We start from the raw sequence: 8,308 nt of genomic DNA on the forward strand, positions 1-8,308 counted from the left end.
GACACGTCACGCAGTGACGTAATGTTACGTAACAGCTTGAAAATGGCGGCTGCTTTTGCCGCGAAATAGGGCAAAAAAATTTCCCGACCTTCGGCACCGCGAAATGTCCGCGAATTTGCAGCAGACGCAGTTTCGCATGCACACGGTTTAAAACATATTTTCTAACGAAACAAATTATAGTACTGAACATTTGCTGGGGACTTGCCCTTCATTAGAAGCGGCGAGAACAAGACACCTCCAAGGCACAGGCCTCCACCCTGGCAGACCACCTGACCTTCATCGGTGGATTTGGGGACCCCATCATCGCTCCCTGCTTGAGTTTCTTCGCGATACGGGGGTTAATCTATACCTGTGACGCAGTATTTTATGCCAATGGGCATACTATCGCAATAACAAAAAAAACTGTTTCCAAGTCAGCGATCACGGAGTATTCATACAAATAACGTGCAATATTTTGCTTTTATCTTTGGCAATAAAATAAAAATTATTTGTTTGGCGTAACCGCAACATAAGAGGGCAGTACAAGCTTTTCCATGACAAAAAGAACCCAATGCGTGGTATTTGTCCACACTCGTCCTTGTAAGCTGCTGAGTCACATGATCGAACTCAAGAGGAAAATAACAAAGAAAAGTGACTCTTTTGTTCATTACAGCGCTGATTGAAGTCGAGCTTGACGAGTGAGTGAATCGGCGACATCGGTGCGCTCCACGGTTATTATTAGACAGTTCGCTTTCTTTACACGACAAAATACTCTGTCTGAAATCTGAGCGGCCTGCTACGCGAGGAACATACTTCAATTTGATCTCATTCATCGCGCCGACGGAACAGCACGCAGAGCGAAATGGACATCGGCGTGACATCACTCCATGGAAGGGAAAAGAAGTAACGTAGTTTTGCGCCCCCAAAGCTTGTCAGAAACTCGTGACGTCACATCACACGCGCGGCCCGGGGAGCGGTGACTGCGCGCTGGCGCGTTCACGAACTGATGCACGTAGCCAGAGCTACAGGCATAAACCGCTGCCCGCGAGGCACTCTTGAGAGAAAACTAAAGTTCCAGACGCGGGAAAGAAGCCCACAATAAACCCAAAATCGCAATAGAAGTCACCATCGGGATATCTGTGTAAGCGGTCATCAAATATTCGACGCGATGTTAGCCCGGGATCCCGTCAGGAAGCTGAGCCGATCATCTCCGGCGGAGGGGCGGTCGAAGCAACGTCTCCACCGGCTCCCGTAGTGTTTTGACGTCCACACAAAACGGCCAGGTCATACCGTGGTTCTGTCACGCGGGGCTGGAAACGCGGGCAACCTACACTAACGCTCTTCAGGCCGTTCAAAGTAATTAATTATCGCACGCTCAAGTATTTAAAGCGGTGTTTCTGGAACAAAATTTTGTTGTCAGTACTCTTTTAAAGACAGAATGACAGCCGCAGGGAACGAGGCATTGCTGAAACTTTTCACTTTTATGAAAAAAAAAAAAAGGTCTGCGCATAAAAACTGCCGACACACACGACGTCACAACAGCGCTTCAGATGACCCGCTCCCACATTCCAGTCTCGTTGCAAGCAGCATGTCCACATGCAACAAAAAAAGACCAGAAAAGGTGTGAAGAGTGGAAGAACCGCGTGGCCTTAGGCTCATGCTCTCCGGGCGGGGCTGGACGTAGTCTAGCAGTGCGAACATTTTCTGGCCTGCTGACGCGCACGAAAGTGGACACCTCTAACACCCATTTTCCGTCACTACACACCACACACAGGCGCACACAAAACCCGTTCCACGTCTTACGGATGCACGGATCATTCCGCGGCCTCTCTCCTGAAGCGCCCGAGCTGATTCATATCCGACGCCACTTTCCAAAGCACCAGCTCCATGCAGGCCCTGGCGTCTTCCCCGCAGAAATGTCCCCGGTGTCCAGCCTGCACATCACAGTGTCGGTAGCTGTTGAACAGCGAGCGCAGTGACCGCCAGTAAGGCAGGCCCTGGCGGTGGGGAACACCACTGCCGTGTCTACCACCGTGTCGTGAATCAGCTGCAGAACGCGCAGGTCATTTTCGAGCCCATGGCCCACCAGCACGGTGGAGGCGCTGAAGAGGCGGAGAAGCACCTTCTGCACGTCCTTCAGCGTGGTCTGCACGTTGCTGAGGTGCTCAGCCGTCACACCACTAAAGGACGTGCTGTAGTCCAGCACGGGGCTTGTGAGTCTCACGTACGTCTCTAACACGGTGGCGCCGTCCCAGCTCACCACGCACACCTTGGCAACTTCCAGACCGCGGATGGTGAAGCACATCTCGCAATCTACGGCGAACACCCCGCCAACGATGCCAGGCCGCAAGCGTGTGTGCACGAAGCCACGCGGCAGCGTGTTCGTCTTCCGTGGTAACCCTTCCGCCCATATATGGTAGTCCGAGGATTCGCAGCCGGATGTTCAAGTGCCGCCTGGCAGCAGCTGAACAAGCCTCCCCAGCGTCGCCCCGTGTGGAAGCGGCAGCCGTTTTGGGCATAGTACTCACCGGCTGGCGTTATGAAGAAAGTGGCGCCGCAGCGGCAGCAAGTCTTGCGGCTGGAGTAGGCCTCGTCACCGTCACTCTTCCACCATACTGCGCAGCCAGGCTTGTCAGGGACGGGGCGTGGATAGCCGCAACGGTACATTTCGCTGGGGGTAAGTCTGTAGTTGAGAATCTGCTGATACAGCTCGTCGGGGCAGGGCGAAGTGCGGTAGGCACTGTTCAGCGGTATCGGGCACCACGGCGTAGCCGATGCGATCATGGGCGCCAAGGCCTTCTGCCTGTCGCCTTCGGCGGCAGCGATAGTATGCTGCGGAGATGCACCACCAGGCGAAGTGGCGAGGCGTTGTGCGCTCCCTTCTAATTCCAAGTCAAGAGGAGTGCCGCTGTCTTCTGCTGATGTTCTCATCGGGCATGAGTTCAGGTATTGGAGCTTTCCCTCCTCTACCATTTCCATGTCCTTTGTTGCTTCCAAGGGGCTCTGTTTTACATCGCTTTCCCGTTTGTCATTCATGAAGATGACTAAGACAATTAGAACGCTGACGACTGCAGAAAGCACTAGAAACATTATTTGCTGCTGATGATGATGACGCTGCTGTTGAAGCTGATGATGATCTCTACAATTAAGCGAAAATGGTGAATGGTGCAGAGTTAAATACTATCAAGCTTAATTGACATACTCCATTCGGCGGATCGGGAAATCAGTAGACAAATAAAAAATCCTCAGCTGGCACCCGGGGCGACATTTGATAACAATAACCCACAACAGCCGGCACGTTCTGTTTGCCCTCTGTACACGCCTAACGCCATCTACTGGAGTAAGGTGCGTAGAGCCCGGCCCGGCTGCTAGGTGGTTAATTAGACGTGCCGTGTGTAAAGTAGTGTACTGTTCCGAGCGCAATTGCGAATACCATGTTGAAGGCGCCTCATGAGAACAGCCAACGTTGGAAATCAGGTTTGTGCTGTGTCAGTGGCGCCATCCTTCGGAGCGCAAGCGCACTGGGTGCGCCTGTGTATTGAGAGTATCTGATAGATGTCGTTGTTGAACGACACACGTGATTAAAGCGAACCAATTCCGTGTGTCATTGGGAACAAACAGCAGCATGTCGGTAGTCATTCTTTGGACGAATACGGCGAGATTCGACATTCCATTTTATGTCTATAAGCCATAGAGATAATATACTGACTCTAGAGGGAAAGCGCGCCGCTGAGCCAATGCATTGGAACCGTACGACACACAGTGGCAGACATGATACAACGATTTGAAGGTTGCCAGCTGAGTTTTTGCTTACTAAAAACGGCGAAAGCGATGGGTTGTAATCTGGCAACGGGCTACTGTGGCGTTTCCGCGTCCGGCTAGCGAAGCATGCCGGGATTAATTGTAACATGGCGGACCGCTGGCCAGGCGGATTTTGTGCAGGCGGCGTCGACAGCATTGCGTAGTTTATCTCCTGTTGGTAGGTAACCGACGTGTTTTCGGTTTAGCGTGTGACTTATATGTACTGAGACTATTTGAGCAAGATGTGGCAACGCTCACACAACACTAGCGCGCAAGCTCGAATGCGACTGATCGCATGCGCGAGGACGTCAAGGAATCAGCTGATCCGTACTGGGGCGCACAGAAAAAATGAATCTCCGTCATGATCTCCGTGCATTTTTGCGCTGTGCTGCTTTGTTTGCAATTCTGTGACATTTTGCGAGTCGCTCAATGCTTTTCAAATGAAGTGAAGAACTGTGGCTTTGTCGCCGAATGTAAAACCTTTGTTGACACACACACAAAAAGAAAAACGTTTTCGCATGGGCCAACGCTGATATTGCCGGTGAGTCGCGGCCCTTTGAAGCACAGGAACGAAAGAGCGCGGTCGATCGCAGGCCAACGGAGTGGCAGAATGCGTGCCAAGGGAGTATGCGAAATACAGTCAGCGACGTGTCCCGTTTTCCTTTCCGTCTGTATTCGTAACGTTCTAGCTGCTTTCCACCACTTCAAAGGGAAAGCTTGCGGGACTGAATGGGCAGTAATTTGCCGCACAGAGCGCGCGAGGAGAGAACATTGACTTGTTGACTAAAAAAGATTAATTAAAAGATTGATTAAAAAAGAAACCGCATTTCGTTACCTATTTTTTCGTTCTACCTTCACGAACGTTTGCGCGAAAGTTCGAAGCACGGAGAGCTGTAAGAAGTTCCATGAATAAAACAACTGGAACCGAACAATTATAAAAGTTCCTTTTATTTCTCTTCCAACGGGAACAATCGCTGGCTGCCACTCCGTAGGCTGTAGTTTACTTGCGGTTGTCAAGGTCAGATCGGAATCGCTGTTCCGGCGTCAGTTCAGGGGCAATAGACAGGGTGTTTAACGTGAAGAAACGAATGACAGCCTCGCAAGCGCCCGGGGAGGCACTTGGTCAGCGCGTGCATCCGAGTTGTACCAGTTGTATGTACGCGTTTTGCACGCACGCAGATCTGAGCTGGATACTGCACACGCACACACACTGCGCAAGTCAGGCGCAAGGGCCTCGCCCCTTCCTAGCACACTTAAAGAAATCGAAACCAAAACTGAGCTACGCACTTACTTTTTGTTCGCAAATTAGAGCTTATAAATTACACTAAAAGTTTTTTTAGAGCTAGTTTTAATTACTGAGGCAATTATTTGCAACTGTTTTGCTTCAGTTCTTTGTTTTAGTCAAATAATTAACGAACAACTCTTTACAAAACTGAATACAATTGATCTGGCAACCATGGGAATTGTATCATGTCAGCGCCCACGATTCGTACGGTCTCGGAGCTCGCTTTACCCCCCTGCTATAAGCGGCGACAAATCCCAAACACAGCAATATAGGGGGCGTAAACATCGGACCAACCTCAGTAGCAATTGTGTTAGAATCCGCTAGGTAGCGCAACCGCGGCGTTACTTAGGTGAAAAAAAAAACATAAAACATCCATTGCTTTAGTCAACGTGTCAATAAAGGTATAGTTTACATTGTGTTATATACAAATCCTGTGAGTAAATTTACCATCAAATTTTGTTTAGAGAATGCTGTCCACAATGTTTTACACATAGCCGACTGACCCACCACCTGGTGTCTGAATTCGAAAACACGAACTGTTTGTGAGTTGCATGGAGGAAATAAAAGCTTAGGGGCTTTATTCTCTACTGCACAAATTCCCAGGGAAACTGGGAATATGCTGGAAGTCTTATCTGATTGGCTTTCAGTTTTGGTCACGTGCTTCCGGTTGACAAAGCAGTTTGCACGTGCTGTCGTCATTTTGACGTTTCATGAGGTTACGGGCACCAGTTCAAAAGTTTGCCTTATTTCTCTGTACTGAAAGCGCATAATTCTTGGCCGGCAATGAAAAACTAGACTGAATGCACCGGACATGACAACGTAGGCCCGTTTTTGCTATTCAACAACAATACTGCTTGTAACACACACCCTGTCTGTGATAGGCTGATAAGGCGGGACATAATTTAAACAGTTGTCGGGAAAGACACGTCACGCATTGCCGATTTCAGCCTGAGTAAAAGTGACGTAATGTTACGTAACAGCTTGAAAATGGCGGCTGCTTTTGCCGCGAAATAGGGCAAAAAATTTTCCCTACCTTCGGCACCGCGAAATGTCCGCGAATTTGCAGCAGGCGCACTTTCGCATGCACGCGGTTTAAAACATATTTTCTACCGAAACAAATTATAGTTTCAACTGTTTCCAAGTCAGCGATCACGGAGCATACAAATAACGTGCAGTATTTTGCTTTTATGTTTGGCAATAAAATAAAAATTATTTGTTTCGCGTAACCGCAACACAAGAGGGCAGTACAAGCCTCTCAATGACAGAGAGAACCCAATGGATGGCATATCTCCACACTGGTCCTAGTAAGCCATAGAGTTTCTTACAATATAACTAGAGTGGAAACTGGCGCTGCGATCGTACGCCTCAATGGGCGTGATGGGTAATTGTGGATTCGGATTGGCGCTTGATGGCTCGTGGAACTTACTATGGATTGCAGGCAGTTTCGTTTTCGTTTTGGATTTCCATGAACGCATTTGCTTAGGCGGGTGTTGGGAGGAGTGATCAAAAGTACGTTTCTCCTTGAACTGCATGCCTCGCGTGCACTGACGCCGCCCTGAGTGGAATGTTTTACAACCGGAGTTGCGAATTGGGTGGGTTATCAATGCATTGCCGCACAGCGAGCATGAAAATACAAATGACGGCGCTCTGTGCGGCGAAGTTGTCTGCTAATTAGGAGTTGCGGCGCTGCTCATTCGGCAGAGCAATGTATTGTCAAAGCTGACGACGGCTGTGAATCGCTTGGAACAGCCACACCTTTCGTGCGAACGCCGGCTCCTACGGCGTAGACCAGCAGCACCGGCGGCTGATAGGAACGCAGCTTGATGGATGTCACTAATTCACGCAAGAATAACTTCTCCAAAGGTAATCGGTTTCTTTTTTTTTTTATGAGCACAAAACTTCTCTTACTATTACAAACCACCAGCGCCGAAACTTTTAGAAGTAGTTTTTAAAGAAGTCCGCGTCCTGCTGTAGTTGGCGGAAAATGGCAAACCTACTCCACAAACCTCCTCGACTCCGCGTCTGCTTTTTATTTAAACGCGCCGTTTTTTTCGTACAAAACCGGTTTTTCGTCGCTAACTTTCTTGTTCGCCATGAAATTTGTGGACGGAGAACTGAGCAATAAGAGCTTTCTTGTCAAAAAACACATTTTGCGCAGCCACAAGCCCGTTTTGATCCTACGCAATCCGGTTCCAAAACTACCCATCATTCCCATTGAAGCGTAAGCGCCGCTGCCATGTTCGCGTTGACACTAGCGCCAGTTTCCCCTCTAGTTATTTGTATGAAACTCTATGTAGTAAGCTGCTGGGGCACATGATCGAACTCAAGAGAAAAATAACAAAAAAGTGTCTCTTTTGTTCATTACTCCGCTGATTGAAGTTGAGCTTGACGAATGATTGAATCGGCGACATCGGTACGCTCCGCGGTTATCAGGCGTAGCCCTTCGCTGCTATTATGTGTCATAAAAGCGATGGTCGCGGCCGTCTTTTTATGTGATCACGCCATAAACTCGCAACATAGCCGCAGACGATAGCGTGGCGGCGGTGGCGGGTGATAACGCAACAAAGCTTGCATTGAGGCAGAGAGCCCAACTATGTTACTAAAAGTAATTGAAAGAAATAAATATACGCGGTAAAAAAATTGTGTGATGCTCTTTAGCTCGACAACCGCCTTTCGCTCGCTTTTGGATCAACGTTACTCGATCGCCTTGTGTTGACGCCAACTTTGACCTGCCGAAATGTGTTTTAACCCTTGCCAACCTCACCTAACGTCTAAACTTTTATAATACATTCCAAAGGTTTTTATATCATTTATGGGCAATATTTGACACCTTAGTTGTGATCCTTATACGGGAAGCGTAAAATTTAATTGCATGTCACCAGAGCTATACGTCCATCACGTCACGGATTGCTTACGTTGTGCTTACGCAAAAAACATGGCCAATTGCCTGGGAATTTGCGCAGTCGAGAATAGGGCGCTAGGGGCCTTATTCTCGACTGCACAAATTCGAAGTGTCGCCCGCTCTGCGACCCTCCGGCACTGCATCCCCTCCCTCGAACATACACGGACATCCTCCACCATTACAGGGCCTCCTGCCTTACCTTTCCCTCTCCTTTCCCCTCCCTTTCCACGCGGACGCTCGCATGTGGCGCCGCAGCAGCCTCAGCCCAAGCGCTGAGAGAAAAGCTACCATTAGGACCGCATGGTTCCCCGATCTCAGCGCTCTGCCCCGAAGACCTTCCA

At 49.2% G+C, this 8,308-nt stretch overlaps 1 pseudogene; it reads right to left on the reverse strand.

Annotated features, from left to right (window-relative positions):
• Window positions 1–1,793: 1,793 nt before the first annotated feature.
• LOC144155889 (putative exonuclease GOR) lies at window positions 1,794–2,910 on the reverse strand (annotated as a pseudogene).
• Window positions 2,911–8,308: the final 5,398 nt, after the last annotated feature.

Source organism: Haemaphysalis longicornis, unplaced genomic scaffold (genome assembly GCF_048455015.1).
Source record: "Haemaphysalis longicornis isolate Haplotype H1 unplaced genomic scaffold, Haemaphysalis longicornis Haplotype H1 scaffold_1, whole genome shotgun sequence".
NCBI classification, from domain to species: domain Eukaryota; kingdom Metazoa; phylum Arthropoda; class Arachnida; order Ixodida; family Ixodidae; genus Haemaphysalis; species Haemaphysalis longicornis.